Here is a 17,429-nt window from a genome sequence, read left to right as displayed (position 1 = left end):
ATCGGCAGGCGGACTCTCAACCGCTGCGCCACCAGGGAAGCCCCCAAATTTGCTTAGATTTTAAAAAGGATGATTCATCCAATTACTTTTCCCGCATTTATTTTCCCACTCACATTTCCGAAGCTACCAATGTGAGTAAGACTGACCTATGACTTTCCTTCTCGCACTGTTCTTGGTGGGTTTTCCTACCGTCATGAAGCGACTTGGACTTGTTATCTCTTACTCTGTTGCCTGGAAGAGTTTGCATAAGATTTTATCTTTTGTTCCTTACGCATTTGGTGGAAACTGCCAGTAAGGCCATCTGTGCTTAGAGTTTTATTTGGGGGAAGATTTTTTTCCACTACTGATTCAGCGTTTTCAAGAATCCATTTTTCTGAGTTAATTTTGCTACCTTTCCAGGAATTTATACATTTCATTTCAAATTTTCAAATTTATTGGCATAAAATTTACATAGTTTTCTCTTTTTTTAAAAAATAGCTGAAGCATTTACATAAATTTGTCAGGGGCTAATTAAATATCTGGGTATTTCAAAGACCCACTTTTGGCTTAGCTTACCCTCTCTGTCGGATATTTCCCCCCTATTTCATTACGTTTTGCTTTGTATTTATTAAGGCCTCCTTTTATTTCCTCGTGGTTTGGTTTGTTATCTTTCTAAGTTCCTGAGATAAATGCTTAGTTCCTTATTTTTCAGCTGTTTTCCTCTGTTATATACATTCAGGCATAAAAAACAGCTAAGTATAGCTTTCGCTGCATCCCACAAGTTTGATATTTAGTATTTTCATCATTGCTAATTTAAAAGCATTTTCTAATTTTTATCATGATTTGTCCTTTGACCACAATAAGTTATTTAGAAATGTGTTTATTAATTTCCAAACATATGGCTATTTTCCGGTTATCTTTTTATTATCGATTGCTAGCTTAATTGCATTATGATCAGAGAATATACTCTGTATGATTTTAATTCTCTAAACATTTTTGACACTTGCCTAGAATATGGTTGATATTTATAAAAGTTCTGTTTGGGCTTGAAAATGTTGCGTGTTGTAGAATACGGTCTTCTATATAGGTGTATTAGATCGAGTTTGTTAAGGAAGTTGTTCAAATCTTTATATGCTTATGGTTTAATTTTCTATTTATTCTAATAATCATTGAGGCAGGAGTGCTAATTTCTTCTGCTCTGATAACAGATTATTTTTGGAGGGGGGGGGCGCCGCACCATAGGGTATGTGGAGATCTTAGTCCCCCGATCAGGGATCGAACCTGCTCCCCATGCAGTGGAAGCACAGAGTCTTAACCACTGGACCGCCAGGGAAGTCCCTGGATTTTTCTATTTTACCTTATATGTCTGCCAAGTTTTGTTTTATATACATTAGAGATATGCTATTATATGCACACACATTTAAAATTCGTATATCTTCCTGATGAATCTAACACTTTATGATGTGACTATCTTTATTTCTAGTCATTCATTTTGCTATAAAGTCTATTTTATCATATATTAATAAAGCTACACTGGCTTTGGGGGTTAGGGTGGTATTTGTGTGGTGTTCTTTTTCCTTATCTATTCACTTTCAAGCTCTCTCCATTCTTAAGTTTTAGGATGTGTCTTTGCTCCTAAATAGTTTTCCATCTTCTAGGTTCAGTCATTGCTCCCCTGTGATGTCCTCCGCTGATCTACAGCAAGTCTGCTGTCAACAGATTCTGAGTTTTTTCTTCATTTGGGAATATTTTATTTCACTTTCTGTCTTAGTCTGTTCAGGACTGTAACACAATACCACAGACTGGGCGGCTTAGAAACAACAGAAATGTATTTCTCACAGCTCTGGAGCCTGGAAGTCCGAGATCAAGGTGCCAGCAGACTTAGGGTGTGGTAAGAGCCTCCTTCCTGGTTCACAGACTGCTGTCTTCTCCCTGTGTCCTCATGGGGGAGGGGGCAAGAGAGCTCTCTGGGGTCCCTGTTATAAGGGCACTGATCCCATTCACAGGGCCACACCTGAGGGCCTCATCACCTCACGCAGGTTCCCGCTCCAGATACCCTCACACTGAGGATATTTGGGATTCACAGACATTCAAACATTCAGCCTATAGCACTTGCATCCTCTGCACATAGAGAGAATCCTGACAGTTTTCTTTCAGCATTTAAAAACCATTGTTCCACTGCCTTCTGTCCTCCATGTTTTCTGCATTAATTCAGATTATTTCCCTACATGTAATGAGTCATTTTCCCCTGGCTGCTTTCAGGATTTTTTCCATCTTAGTGACCAAGTTTGGCAAGTTTTCTGCCATTATTTCTTCGAATATTTTTTCTTAACCACACTTTCCTCTTTTTCCAGAACTTTAATAACACAAATGTTAGACCTTTTGATATCGTCCCACTGCTTCCTGAGTCTCTGTTCAGTTGTTTTTCAATCTTTTTCCCTCTCTGTTGTATCAGCTGGATCATTTCTCTTCAGGTTCACTGCCTCTTTCCTCTGTCATCTTTATTTTACTACTGAGTCCATCTAGTGAGGTTTTTATTTTGGTTAGTATATTTTTTAGTTCTAAAATTTCCATTGGAGGGAGTTCCCTGGTGGCCTACTGGTTAAGATTTCAGGCTTTCATTGCCGGGTCCCGGGTTCAATCCCTGGTCAGGGAACTGAGATCCTGCCAGCCGTGTGGCAGGGCCAAAAAATAATGATAATAAAATAAAATTTCCATTTGATTCTTCTTTGCATTTTCTATTTCTCTGCTAAGATTTTCTATCTTTCCATTTCTTCAGGAGTGTTTACTCTTATTCGTTGGAGCGTTTCTGTAATCCTCGCCTTTTGTCAGATACAGTTTCTGTCAGGTATCCCAACACCTCCGTCGTCTCGGCCTGTTAGCGTTGACGGCTCTCTCGCCACATTCCAGCTGAGATCGGATCCCTTGTTTGCTGGGTAATTTGGGATTGTGCCCTGGACATATTGAACATTATGTGATGAGACTCTAGTACTGTTTAGGTTCTATGGGGATTGTTGATATGTTTCATTTTACCAGGCATTTGACGCAGGTGAGTTCAGACTGAAAGCTCCATCCAACCGTTGCAGGGCTGTTTGGCTCTGTCCCGTGTGTGCACCACCCAGTGGGATCCCGTCTAGCCCATCATGCACCCTCTAACTCTGTGGTGTGCTGTTTGGGGCCAGCGATCCCAAGCATTCACAACAACTTTCTTAAGTCAATTTTCTTAGCTCCTCCCTTTCTACAATCTCCCCAGCTTCCTGGAGCATCTCCTTTGGGTTATTTTGCCAGAAAGCTAGAACGTATTTAGCCTGCTTTGTCTGCATACTTCTGATTTCTGCACCTGCATCTCGGGCCACGTGGGAGGACGTGAGGAGGAGGATGAAAAGCATCAGCAATTTGCTCAACCCTCTTGGGAGCAGAGCCCCCCAGTTAGAGAGGGAGCTGCTCTTCCCTAGAGTCTTAGGCTCCTGGATCCCCTGGTTTTCCTGCCACCACCATTGGATTATGAGGGGCAGGGGCAAAAGAGAATGAAGAAAAGGAAAAATTGGAGCGGGGAATGTACCCCACTCCCTCTAAGCTCCGGGAGAGCCCTTTCTTCGTCCTGGAGCCAGACCTCAGGCTTCTCCTGGAATGAGCTCCATCCGTGCTGTGCCCACTTGCAGGTTTGGGGATGAATTTATGCCATATGGGGAAATGTGAGAAGAAAAACATGGTACACTTGCACACAGTATTATAGGCACAGGACTGGTGCAAGCACTGTGAATTGGGTGACGGCACGCAGGAGCATTTGGATAACTCTTAAGTGCCCTGAGCCCCCAGGCCCTACTGCATCTCCCGGAACCTTATGGTTCTGGGTTTGTTTGTTTGGTTTTGGTTTTGGTTTTGGTCACATGGCAGGTGGGATCCTTGTTCCCGACCAGGGACCGAACCCACACCCCCTACATTGGAAGTGTAGAGTCTCAACCACTGGACCGCCAGGGAAGTCCCTCCCATAACCTTATGGTCTGAAGAGATTGGTCCCACTTGGTGTGAAGGCTCACTGTGACCTCACAGGAGGCAGGCACAGGTGGGTGATGGCAGTGCATCCCTGATACCTTCTCCTGATTCTAGGCTGTAAGTACAGTAAGATACCTACCTTCGAGGGACCAATTACACAGTCTAACCTGATTGGAATGTAAGTTGGTGCAGCCACTATGGAAAACAGTATGGAGGTTCCTCGAAAAACTAAAATTGAGTTGCCATATGATTCAGCAATCCCACTCCTGGGCATATATTCGGACAAAACTATAATTCACCCCTATGTTCATAGCTGCACTATTGCACTATTCACAATAGCCAAGACATGGAAACAACCTAAATACCCTTGACATATGAATGGATAAAGAAGATGTGATATATATATATATATATATATATATATATATATCTCAACAATGAAATACTACTCAGCCATAAACAAGAATGAAATAATACCATCTGCAGCAGCATGGATGGACCTAGAGATGATCATACTAAGTGAAGTTAGTCAGACAGAGAAAGACAAATATCATATGCTATCACTTATACGTGGAGTCTAAAATATGACACAAATGAATTTATTTATGAAACAGAAAGACTCACATACGTAGAGAACAGACTTGTGGTTGGCGGGGGTTGGGGGAGGGGTAGCATGGGAGTTTGGGGTCAGCAGATGCAAACTGTTTTATATGTATATATATAACTGAATCACTTTGCTGTACACCAGAAACTAACACAACATCGTAAATCAGCTATACTTCAAGAAAATAAATTTTAAAACCAAAAACAAAGTCAAACCTGAGAAGAGTAGATTTGCACATCAAAGGAATTGCAGAATTTGCTAATTTATTTTGGCAAAAGAGTGGGGCATATGTGTGGAAGTGTGTTCTAAGGGGACTAGATCATGGCAGGAGCAATCTAACTTTTAAAAAACTTTTATTTATTTATTTTTAAGATTTTGAAAAATGTATCCTCTTAATGATTTTTTAAAATATTTATTGGGCTTCCCTGGTGGCGCAGTGGTTGAGAATCCGCCTGCCAATGCAGGGGACGCGGGTTCGTGCCCCGGTCCGGGAGGATCCCACGTGCCGCGGAGCGGCTGGGCCCGTGAGCCGTGGCCGCTGAGCCTGCACGTCCGGAGCCTGTGCTCCGCAACGGGAGAGGCCACAACAGTGAGAGGCCCGCGTACCGCAAAAAAATAAATAAATAAATTAAATAAAATAATTTATTTATTTATTTGGCTGTGTCGGGTCTTCATTGCGGCACGCAGGGTCTTTCGTTGGGGCACGTGGGCTCTGTAGTTGCGGTGTGCGGGCTCCAGAGCACAGGCTCAGTAGTTGCGCCGTCCAGGCTTAGTTGCCCCACAGCATGTGGGATCTTGGTTCTCCAGTCAGGGATCGAACCCGTGTCCCCTGCATTGGAAGGAAGATTCTTAACCATTGGACTACCAGGGAAGTCCTGTTTTTAAAAATTTTTATTGGAGTATAGTTGACTTACAATATTGTGTTAGTTTCAGGCGTACATCAAAGTGAATCAGTTATACATATATATATAAACTTTTAAATTTGACAGTTTTAGACTTACTGAGAATTGCAAGAATACAAAGAACTACAAAGAATACTTTGATATTTACAAAGAATTACTGTATACCCTTCACCTAGATTCCCCCAATATTAATATTTTATCACATTTGCTTTATCTTTCTCCATGTACGCGTATGTGTGTGCATATATATACATATTTTTTTTTCTGAACCATTTGAGAGTAAGTTGTAAGCATGAAACCTCCCCCACCACCCCAAATACTTTAGTGTATATTTCCTAAAAGCAAAGACATGCTCTTACATAACCTCAGTATAACTATCAAAGTCAGGAAATTAACATGGAAATGTTACTCGCTCATCAAATTTCCCCTCTGTCCTAACAGTGCTTCTTCTAGGGAAAGGAAGCCCTGGGTCCTGAGATCTTTAGTCTCCCTTATTTGGAATAGTTCCTCAGCCTTTGTTTTCCATGATAGTTTTATTGCAGGATAACAGTTATTTTTGTAGAAGTGTCCCTCAGTTTGGGTTTCTCTGATGTTTGCTCACCATTAGATTCAGGTGTGAATCTGGGCAAAGCATGCTGCAGAAATGAAATTGTGTTTTTCTCAGCTCTCATTGTTTGAGGCACTTGAATCTTTCATTTTTAGGTTCAACTGGAGTCTGCCTGGTTTCTCCACTGTAGACACACTATTTCCCCTTTGTGATTACTAAATATCTTGGGAAGAGATACGTTGAAGCTACTTATCTATCCTACAAATGCTGTTTATCATCAGACTTTCGGCTACTAGTCCTTTTTAAAATGTGTTTGTTAAATTGGTCTTAATTTTTCAACATGGGTTTGCCTATCCATGAATAAATAGAGAGTCTGGATCCACTGGGCTAGCTGGAGCAATCTGAATGGATCTAAGTGTCCTGTCCTTTGGTTAAGCGAAACCGACCGAAACCCGAACTCAGTGTGGAATGAAATTGAGGTGCAAGCAATTCCTTTATGCGCTGGAAAGAATCTAAAGGCCTAGGGAGCCGGGCACGCTGGATGCATTTATCACATGCATTAAGACAAACATTGGCGGGGCAAGGGCCTGATTCCTGGGGAAGCAGTGCAGTTAGTGGCTGTTTTCTGTGGGTCAGGGATAAAGGGGCTGCCGTGAATGGGCTTCCTGATTCCAGCGGAGAGAGTTTGTATCCTGTAGTGCAAAGGTACAGCAACAGCTCTTCACTGCCAAGGGCCGAATTGCTGCAGTTACCTCATCCCGCAGAACAGTTGGGTGGTCGTCAGAATGGCTTGACCCGCGGGAATTTGGGGTGGCGGTGAACGATCATGTGGCCCCCGGGACTGAAATTGATAGGAAACCCACCAAGGACTGACTTGATGCATTTGACTGAAGCAACAAACTGGACTTTTAACGAACACAGCCAGCTGGTGAGTCACCTGCTGGAAGTCACAGACACTTGCTCAGTAGTCAGACCTGAATCAGTTCGCAGTCCCAGAGTCCTTTTTTTTTTTTTTTTTTTTTTTTTTTTGCGGTACGTGGGCCTCTCACCGTTGCGGCCCCTCCCGTTGCGGAGCACAGGCTCCGGACGCGCAGGCCCAGCGGCCATGGCTCGTGGGCTTAGTCGCTCCGCGGCATGTGGGATCTTCCCGGACCAGGGCACGAACCCATGTCTCCTGCATCGGCAGGCGGACTCTCAACCACTGCGCCACCAGGGAAGCCCCCAGAGTCCTTTTAATTAAGGAGAAGATGGGTGTTCATGGGGACAGATCCTGCGTTGGCACCGTAGGTATTAAAACAACACTAGCAACAATTTTTCTCCTAGCCTTTCTGAAAAGGACCCGCAGCCACATTCCCCACATGGTGCCCTGGGGAGAGAAAAATATTCAGACCTTCAGGGGATCGCCAGACATTTACTCTGAGCCAACACTGATCCTCAGGAGAGAGACCCCACCAGAAACCAGACCTGCTAGCATCTTGATCTTGGACTTCCAACCTCCAGAACTGTGAGAAAATAAATTTCTGTTGTCTAACCCACCCACCCCCCGGTCTGTGGGATTTTGCTCTGGCAGCCCCAGCAGACTAACATGAACTTGTTCTCAAGCTCACCCTAGACACCCAGGGAAGCTGCAGGAGCAGGTAGCTTCTTCTGGAGGCGCCCTTTCCAGGTCCCTCCGCTTGCATCTCTGATTTTATGGGGAGTTCCCTAAAACGAGTTGACTGGCCAATAAAAACTAGAGCCTGCTGCAGTCACACTAAGTTGGCACTGGCTGGAAAAGGACCGATGGCATCCCAGCCCTACTGGACTGGCCCAAGTGGCCAGTGGGCCATTTCTGAGCAATAGATTTGGTTATGTTATCTGCTTTATGTGGAAGGAGAGTTGACAGAGATATTTGTCTACACTGATGATCACGGACTGAGTAGGAATGGGTTTGGAGGCATAGGGTTAAGGAGATCTGGGGAGAAAGTAGGGGGATGGACAGACCTTTTGGAGTGGGGCCAGATGTGAGAATATCTGCATTCCACATCCATCTCCCCAGATGTTCCTGTTGCGTAGGACGCGCTGGACAGTCGGGTGGAGAAGATGGCCCACTCTGCAGATGTTGGCCGGCTGCCTTGTCCAGCCATCCCAGTCTTTGCACAAAAAGCCCATGAAAGAGGTGCCAACGGCGGCATGGCTGCAGATAATCTGTGGATTACCAACACAGGTCTCTCCCCACCGAGGCCCGTCTGGCCGCCGTCCAGCGCTCGGTCTCTCAGCAGCTGAGACCAACATGGAGTGGTGATGTGGCACCACCTCCTGGGCTCCCAGCAGCCGCCCGGCAGCCAATCCATCCCATCCGACCTCGCTGAGTACATGCTTATCCTGGGCGTGGTTTTCCTTCCCATCTGGGTCCTCCCTGAGTGCCCGCTTCACTTTCACACTAACCTGTCCACGGTCGCCTCTGACCAAGGAGCCACGGGAAGCCTCAAGGCCTGGCACCCAGGGGCCTCTGAGTCTCTTCCCCGTGTCTCTCGTCCAGAAGGGCCGAGAGGAGGAATGGCCCACGTAAGGCGCCCTGCCAGCTGGGAGAACAAACCTTGAAGGCTGAGCTTCTGCGCTCTCAGATGTGTTCTCGGCCAGCAATCAGTAAACAGCACCGCTTTCCCTGTGGCCAGAAAGCATGGGTCCAGGGCAAAGTGGGCGAGGCCCCTGTCACTGTCACACTTAAGGGTCCCCACTTGCTCTCTGTGCCCAGAACTCTGGGATCTGCTGGTTTGTTAAGTCTTGGTATCTGGGAAGGAATGTATTCCACGGGGGAAGCTTTTGCCCTGTACACAGGTTTTCCTAAACAGTATTTGCCCTTCCTTCCTGCCACATTTATAACTGTACCTCCTCCACCAACTCTAAGAAGTGGGAGTGGGCAGTCCTTCCCACTTTACAGATAAGCACCCAGACCCCCGGAGGATGCAGCAGCGGTGGCGCCGGGATCCTGGCGCCAGCAGGCCCCAGAGGCGCGTCTTAACCAGGGATCTGTGGATATGAATCCAGAGCAAGGACTGATTTGCTCCACACAAGGCTCCCGAAAGCGCCTCTCTCTCAACAGGGAGGAGAAAGGCAGCATTTGGAGGTGGGAAGCCAAGAGTTAATGGTTAAAACACACACGTGCAACAATCCCGTGCTTCCTCACGGCTGCTAATCTCCGACATGAAGTGTGGGTGAGTAATTCTCACCGGGATCGTCCGCGGTAACCGGTGGTCCCGGCGCGCGGCTGTGCGCGCTGCACGGAGGCCGGCCTCTCCCCCCGCCCCGCCCCGCGCCCTCCCGCCGCAGCCGGGTTATTTTTGGCAACACGGTTTTCTGATTTTAATAGACCGCAAACCTGCTCCTTAAAAGAATCGGATGGGCGGAAAAGGAGACGCGGAGGTGGGTGGGGTGTCTGGGAGCCGCGCGCGGGGGCGGGGAGGGCCGGGCTTTGGGGCGCCCCCGCCCGCGCTGACGCGCGCCCCCCGCCCTCCGCAGCGCCACTGCAATGGCCGAGCCGGGCCGTCGGACGCCGCTCCCCGGAGCCCCTGAGCCGCCCGCTCGCGGAGAGCCTCGGTGAGCAGCCGCGGCCGGGCCAGGCCTCCGCGCTGCGCCCGCGCCTGGCACCGTGCGTCCCGGGCCGGGGCGCCCTGCGCGGCAGGGCTGGCCGGAGATGGCCCGGGAGTGGCGCGTAGGTGGCTGTACGGTGGCTCGGGGTCGGTCGGGGATGGCCCGGAGGTGGCCTTGAGCTGACCCGGAGATGGTCGGGGGTGGCCCGAAGGTAGCGGGGTGACATCCCGCAGGCCGGGGTCCCGCGCCCCGAAGGCGCACTTGCAGGGGGCGGGAGTCCTCTCTGCCTCTCCAGGCGCCCCCGAGGGCCAGGGGCCACCCCTGTGGATCGCGCTGGTTTTCCGGGACCCCGCGGGGCGCGGCGGCAGGCGCACAGGCCCTGGCTGGGCGCGCAGGTATTTGCCGGAGGCGCGACTCGGGCATTTACGCGTCGCCGACCGAGCCTCCCTCAGGAAGGCGCGGCCCTTAAGATTTTTTTTTTTTTTTTTTTTTTTGGTGTCCAGTTTTTAATCTCACGTGTTTGCGTTTCCGGGGGGTGGTGGCGTAGCTGTCGGGTGCTCACAGAATCGGGCGCCACCGAATAAAGGGTTTAATTGGGTGTCAGGAGTCAGAGAGAAGGCGCCGGCCTCCACAGTTTTCCTGGAAAAGCCTGCCCCTCCCTTTGACCTTGCATCTCGGGAGAGGCGGATCTCTCCTGCTGGGCATCTTAGGTTTTGATTCATTACCCTCGTTCTGTAGCGACAGAATGCGGTAAAGCTTCTCTGTTGCATCTTGTCTGCAAATGCAAGAAACGGACCTGCGGGTCGAGGCGCTGGCTTGCAGGAGAACAGCGGGAAGTCGGCAGGCCGTCTGCAAGGGTTCAGGGCCCTTCTAGCCCTTCGCACCTTTCTGAGAGCTGATCTGGGCCCGTGAACTAAGACTCGATCTGGCAACTACCTGCAACAGTTTCTCCCCACATTCGGGGCAGATAGATCCGTGCCTTCCTTCTCATAAACTTCAGTATTAAGGAGCGAAGTTCCGCCTTTAACGTGTTTCCAGGACACGTGACCAGAACGCTGCCGTGCCTTCAGAAGGGCAGCTGACTGCACCGCTGTGAGCAAGTCCCGGGGTCTGGGGCTTCCGCACCACACGTTTGCGTTCATGGTGCCCGCGGGATCTAGGCGACTGTGAACGTGGCATAACGATAAATAAACTGTTATAAGAAAGAAAAAGAGGAGACAGAGGAGAGTCATGTGCAAAACGTCACCCATTCCGTAGCACCTGCTATATGCCAGGCGCTGTTGTGGTTTCTCTACCTGTGCTCAGGTGTGTAGATACCACGCCACAGGAAGCCCAGGAGAGGCCCGAGGACAGAGGTGGGACCTCAGGGACCCAGGCTCGGAGCACATCCTCCAGGAGCCTGAGAGGGAGGAAGTGATGGTCTCACAGTGAGTCACCCAGAAGTGAGGAGCCTGAGACCCGGCGAGGGGGGTCCTTGTCCCAAGTCACAGACGAGCGTTATGCCCCGTGTCTCTTAGGCACAGTCAGGGGGCTTAAGGGACCTCCACTGGGGCCCGGATCCCGCACCAGGCCTGCGTCCTCAGCTCTGCCCTGCCCGACCCTGGCGTCTGACAATCCCACCTCCCAGCAGAGCTGCCTTTTGCCTCCACACTCACCCCGCCCCCGGGCAGGGCCCGATGCCTGGACCCTTCCTGTCAGGGGTCGGTGGGCTGCGAGCCGCACCCCCAGCGACCGTGCTGTGCCATGGCCCGGTGCAAAGTTGTGAGGCCTTGTCTTTCGCACCCAACCAGGATCTCCTGCTGAGGGTGACCTGCCTGCGGCCGACCTCCGTGAAAGGGTCAAGCCTCCCAGCCGATTTGCGCCTGGAAGAGACCTCTTAAGTCAGTGTCACATCTGTGCACTCCAGGTAAGCCGCCTTGGGACCCCCGTCCCTCCCTGGCGCTGGGCTGTCAGGCTGGCTAGGTCCCCTGCAGCAGCGTCCAGCAAAGCTCCTGCAGACGGGGGGCCCTTCCTTGCTGGCCTCTTCTGTGACTCTACCTCTAGCCTGTGACTCAGATGAGCACCGGGTCAGCTCAGCTCTGGCAGATCTCTGGGGTGCCTGTGTCACCACCCCAAAGGGCTGGGACCCTCTGTGCAAGTCTCACCATGTGTGAGGGAGGCCCCCTCCCAAGTCTTCACTAGTACACTAGGTAAGCACTTGGGCCCCTTTACCTCTGACTTATGCCTTTTTTTTTTTTTCCCCGATTATAAAGGAAATTCTAAAATTATAGAGAAGTTCAATCAAGACAATCAATACTACCCCTAATTAACACCTGCATTGGTAACTCCTGCACATGGATAGGTGCTGCTGGGGACTGAATTATGTCCCCCCAAATTCATTTGTGAAGCCCTGACCCCCAATGTGATGGCACTTGGAGGTGGGGTCTTTAGAGGTAATTAGGGTTGGATGAGGTCATGAGGGTGGGGCCCCCAGGATGGGATTAGTTTCCTTATAAGAGACATCAGAGAGCTTGCTCTGTCTCCGTCTCCGTCTCTGTCTCCCTCTGCCATGTAGGGATTCTGAGATGCATCCACATCGAGTAGTTCACCCCTTCTCTGAGGAGCCTTCCGTGATGTACATGTTACAGATATCTTTTTAATTTTTATTTATTTATTTTGGCCGTGCCATGTGGCATGTAGGATCTTAGTTCCCCGACCAGGGATCAAACCTGCTCCCCATGCATTGGAAGCGTGGAGTCTTAACCACTGAACCACCAGGGAAGTCCCCAAATACTTTTTTAAAGTTTTACAAGCGACTAATTTTAGACTTACAGAAAAGTTGCAAAAATAGCACCGAGTTCTGTAGGCTCGTCTGGCGTTAACGTCTTCTGTGACATCTTCCTGTAGATTGTGGTCAGAACCAGGACATTAATTAGCACCTCTACACTATTCACCGGACGACTGGCCTTCCTCTCACCAGTTCCCCACTGATGCCCTTTTTCTGTCCCACCAGGATCCCAGCTCTTCTGCTTCCTTGGTCTCTTCCAGCAGGTGACCCTTCCTTAGTCTTTCCTTGTCTTTTATGACGTTGATACTTTTAGAAACTATGTACTGACGAGTTGTTTTGTAAAATGCCCCTCAATTTGAGATTGTCTGCTCTTTTCTCATGCTGGGAACGAGGTGATGCATTTTTGGCCAGACACCCCCCCCACCCCCTCTGCACCCCCTGCGCCCCCCAGCACCAGCGCCCGTGTGCCTGTCTTTACGAACTGCGTCAGGAGGTCCCTGTGTCCACGCGGCTCGTTGACAGTGATGTAGGGCCGCCTCGGTGCTTTCTCCGTGTGAAGTGGCCATCTTTCCTTTCCCGAATCCTCACTCACCAGTGCCAGTGTCTCGCACATCTTGCATCTGAGTTATTACTGTGATGTTTGCTGTCAGGCCTCCCTTGTCCTTTCCTTTCTCATTGCTGGTTGGAATTCTCCTGGAAGGGAAAGCTGTGTCCTCTCCTCATCCATTTACTTGATTATTTGTTCCTATCTGTAGGGACCCATGAATGATGGCTTTGCTCCATGGGTTAGAATCCAGTGGTGACAGTATTTTGTCCAGCAGATGGTTCCAGTGCTGGCTTCAGGGACGACCTCAGGCTGCTGCTGGACTCTCTCAACAAGCCCATCTTGTCTTTCTCTTAAGTTAAAATATTTATTTTCTCATTGTCTTACTTTCTGGAACTACAAGATGTTCCAGGCTTGGCCGCTTCCAAAAATCCTTGGTTTGTGGTTTCTTTCGCTGAGTTTTTGTTTGTTGGTTGGTTGGTTTGTTAATGTTTTCCATCGTTTCCTTGCTTCTGTGTTGGTTTTAAACATCTGATGCTAGTCTCATTCTTTTGACTCTGTTCTTCTTGCCTGGAGGCCTTGAGGATTTTATCTTTATCTTTGGAATCTTATAGTTTTACTAGGAATGTTTCAGAGTTGATTGGCCTGGGTTTGTTTTTCTAGGTACCCAGTGGGCCTTTTGAGATGTGCAGATTCAGGTCTTTTTCTGTATATGGAAAGTTTCCATGGATTATAGCTTTAAATATTAGCTTTGTGCCATTGCTTTGTTTTTCTTCTTTAGAGATCCTGGAGATTTGAATACTATCCCTCCTCTGCTTATCTTCCCTTCTTTATCTCTGACTCTTTACTGTTTCTTTATGTCACTCCCTTCTCTTGGTCTCTCCTGGCCTGGTCTTCAATCTTTGATGCTCATTAGATTTTCATTTAAGTTTATTCTTCCTTGGGCACCTTATACCCTATTTCTCATTTATGAGATGATTTTGGCTTTCTCCTTCTCCTTCTTCTGTGAATTTGATCAACTGTCTTTTCACTTTTCCCCATTCTTGGTTCACTTTAGTGTTCGAATTTCTAATTCAGGGTGGTTTTACACACCCTCAGATGGCTGTTTGAAGATGCTGGATTCTGTATGGGTTTAGTTTTCTTCTGCTTCAGGTTGCTTTTGAACTGGGGGGAATTGTATCAATTCTTGTGTGTGAAATTTTGTTTCCTGATTTTCTCCAATAGTCTCCTGTGGACTTTCTTTTCTTTTGTTTCTATCTATGATTTGGGGGTGTTTTACAAGATTCCTAGCTTAATGGCCCCCTTTTGTGTCATCCTGGGGACGTCCAGATGTTTTAATGAGTTGTCTGTGTGCTGTGGTGATGGGGGTCTTTGTCTTGAAGACTGCATTTCTTTTTTCTTCTTTTCTCTTTCTTTACCTGGTTACTAACAGGAGTTTCTCTCTTCCTTTTTTCCCTTTATCTCCTCAGAAGCTCTGTGTTTGGAAAGCTGACCTTTCAAATCATGCTGTGTCCTTTCACATCACTCTGGCCTCTTAACTTGAATCTGTTAACTTTGAATAGCTCACTTGGCCCTTTATCCGTCTTTACATCATAGGTCTGCCCTCCCCAGCCCACCCTGACCTCCACCTTCTTTATCAAGATTAATCAGCACATAAAATTGTGTCCATGTATGATGTACAGCCTCTTGATTTGATGCATTTATAAATTGAAAATGATTCCCACCATAGTATTAGCTACTATCCGCATCCTGTTGTAGTTACCGTTTGTTTTCTGTGGTGAGAACATGTAAGATCTGCTCTCTTAGCGATGCCGTGCCCTCTGATGGGGTCTGGGCCTTGTAGTTCTGTGAGCTCCCTTCCTGTAGTCAGGAAGGGGTTCTCGTGTTGAAAGTGGCTTTCATCTTTGCAGTGCCATCCACTAATCCACGCCAGCCCCGTCTGTCCTCCTGGTGCTGGGTGGGGGCTGGGTGGGGCTGGATGGGTGCGTGAAGGACGGTGGTCCTGCGATTTGTTGATTTTTCTCCTTTTATTCACGGTTGCTTTGGAGGTTCTGCTACTCTGTCTTCAAGTAATGCCAAGGGGGTAGTTTGGCAAAGCATCTTTGATGTTGTGAAATTCTTTTGTGGAATTCAGCGAGGAGATTTGGGGGGGACTTGATTCTTGTACAGCCTACGTTATCTTCCTGAGGAACATTCTTGTCCAAGTCTTTTGTGGGTGTTTGTCTTCATTTCTATGGAAATTCCTAGGGGTGAAGCTGCTAGGTCACAGAGTAGGTGTGTGTCTTGTTTTATAAGAAACTGTCAGAACTTCCCCCCAAATGGCTGCACCATTTGATATGAAAATTCCAGTTGCTCCAAGTGCTTTTCCCAACACTTGGCGTTGGATCTTTTTAACTCTAGTCTCACTGGGGAGTGTGTGGTCGTATCTCTTTGTGGTTTTCACTTCCCTTTCCCTCGGTACTAATATACTGAGCACATCTTTGTTTCCTTTTGTGAGGCACGTGTTCAAACCTTTTGCCTATTTTTATTGGGTTGTTTGTCTTATTATGATTGAGTTGTAGGTGTTCTTTATATATCCTAGATGCCAGTTCTTTGTCAAATAGGTCTTGTGACTATTTTCTCCCCATCTGTGTCTCGCTTATTCATTTTCTAAAGTGGACCTTTGGATGAGCAGAAGTTTTACATTTTGAGAAGGTCTAATTGATCAGCTTTTGTGTGTGTGTGTGTGTGTGTGTGTTTATTTCTTTCTGTGTGTGTCTTGTCAAAGAAACTTGCCCTCCTCCAGGTCCCAACCGTCTTCTCCTGCATATTCTCCCAGTACCCTTCTGACAGGACCCCAGTGGTGTTGGACAGTCTCCTCGCGTTCTGGTCTGAGAGGCTCACCTGGCCCGTGTCCTGCAGAGGCTGGAATCGCCACTTGCCCCGGGAGCTCCAGGTCTTTTGGGGGAAATGTTATCTGAAGACCCACACGGCTGGGTACTAGTGGAACTCATGGCTTCTGCACTGGTCTCGACTTTGTGTATTTTCAGAGGACAACACTAGAAACAATTTTAAGAGAAAATGCATGATGATTTTATACTGAAAATTTTAATTCAAATTTAAGACTATAGATAATTATTTCTTTATTTTTATATTTCCATCTTCTTTCTCTTAGGCTGAGATTCTTGGCTCCTAATGACATTCATAAGATTACTTCTTTGCTTTATTCTATTAGTTTCAAAATAATATCAATGTGTTAAAAGAGTGTGGTTAGTAAAAAAAAAAAGTTTGATTTCTTTGTATTTCTTTTTGTCTTTAATTCACTAAGTTATTTGTTTCACTTTACTTTCACTTTTTAGGAATGGCTTTGCTTTTTCTTCATGTTGATTTATTTTTGTTATAGTTCTATGCTAACACATATATAGAGCTGTAAACCAAAGTACTTTGAGAGCAGACCAGCTTCATCTTTGTCTTTTTAACCCTCTTCTCTCTCCTCTGTTGGTAATATTTTTAAAGTAGTTTTTGATTTATGTTTCTACTTAACAGTAATATAGGCAAATGCATGTGTATTTCCTTTTCCCCTGTCCCGTCTGAGGGGAAGGGTAACCTCCTATGAGCCTGTTGTACTCTTCGTTGTGTTCGCTTAGCACCAGGTCTCAGCATTGCTGCGCAGAGATTGCCCTCGTTCTTGTCCTCAGCTGCCTGGTATTCCCCGAGGGGCTGGATCTTAACCTAGTCAACGAGCTCTCTGTCCACGAACATTTGGATTGTTTCCAGTTGAATATCCTTGTGCATGCATGGTTTTTATATATTTTCAAGGTTTTTTTTTTTTTTTTGCAGTACGCGGGCCTCTCACCGCTATGGCCTCCCCCGTTGCGGAGCACAGGCTCCGGATGCGCAGGCTCAGCGGCCACGACTCACGGGCCCAGCCGCTCCGCGGCATGTGGGATCCTCCTGGACTGGGGCACGAACCCGTGTCCCCCACATCGGCAGGTGGACTCCCAACCACTGCGCCACCAGGGAAGCCCCTCAAGTATATCTTTGACTAGGTTCTTAGAAGTGGGATTTCTGGGCCAAAAGGAAAATGACTGTGCACTTTTGCTATATGTGGCCACAATCCCCTCCCTAGGCGTTGCCCTATCGTGTGGCATTAACGCACGAGAGCCTGGTTCTCACAGCCTGGCCAACAGACAATGTTGTCAAACTTTTGGGGGTTTACCAGGTAGAGGAGAAACGGTAAATTCAGTGTATTTTTATTTGCATTTCTCTTACCAGGAGTGAAGTTGAGCATCTTTTCACGTATTTAAAGGCTTTTTGCATTTTGTTTTGTGTGAACGGTTTATTCATAAGTCTTGCCCATTTTTTTCTCTCTTCTCTGGGGTTGTTTGGCTTTTTTCTTCTCAATTTTCGGAAGTTCGTTTTATATTAGCCTTTGACCTATGATATAAGTTGCATATATGTTCTCTATTTTGTCATTTATCATTGAACTTTGCTTACGGTAGGGTTTTCTTTTGGTGTTGTTGTTTTTCCCATATGCA

At 47.5% G+C, this 17,429-nt stretch overlaps 1 protein-coding gene across 5 annotated transcripts in view; it reads left to right on the top strand.

The window, feature by feature from the left end:
• The first annotated feature begins 8,866 nt into the window (after window positions 1-8,866).
• Window positions 8,867-17,429, top strand: part of JAKMIP3 (Janus kinase and microtubule interacting protein 3) — a 109,650-nt gene continuing 101,087 nt past the window's right edge. The window contains exons 1-2 of one of the 5 annotated variants that reach the window (XM_067023886.1): window positions 8,867-9,225; window positions 11,392-11,507. The gene's annotated coding sequence lies outside the window, so the exon portion shown is untranslated. Of the gene's footprint in view, window positions 9,226-9,312; window positions 9,434-9,948; window positions 9,997-11,391; window positions 11,508-17,429 lie in introns of those variants that run through there. The other 4 variants (XM_067024042.1, XM_067024048.1, XM_067024021.1 and 1 more) reach the window with 4 other exon arrangements.

This window comes from Kogia breviceps, chromosome 2, assembly GCF_026419965.1.
Source record: "Kogia breviceps isolate mKogBre1 chromosome 2, mKogBre1 haplotype 1, whole genome shotgun sequence".
NCBI classification, from domain to species: Eukaryota; Metazoa; Chordata; class Mammalia; order Artiodactyla; family Physeteridae; genus Kogia; species Kogia breviceps.
This window is presented reverse-complemented; position numbering and strand designations above follow the sequence as displayed.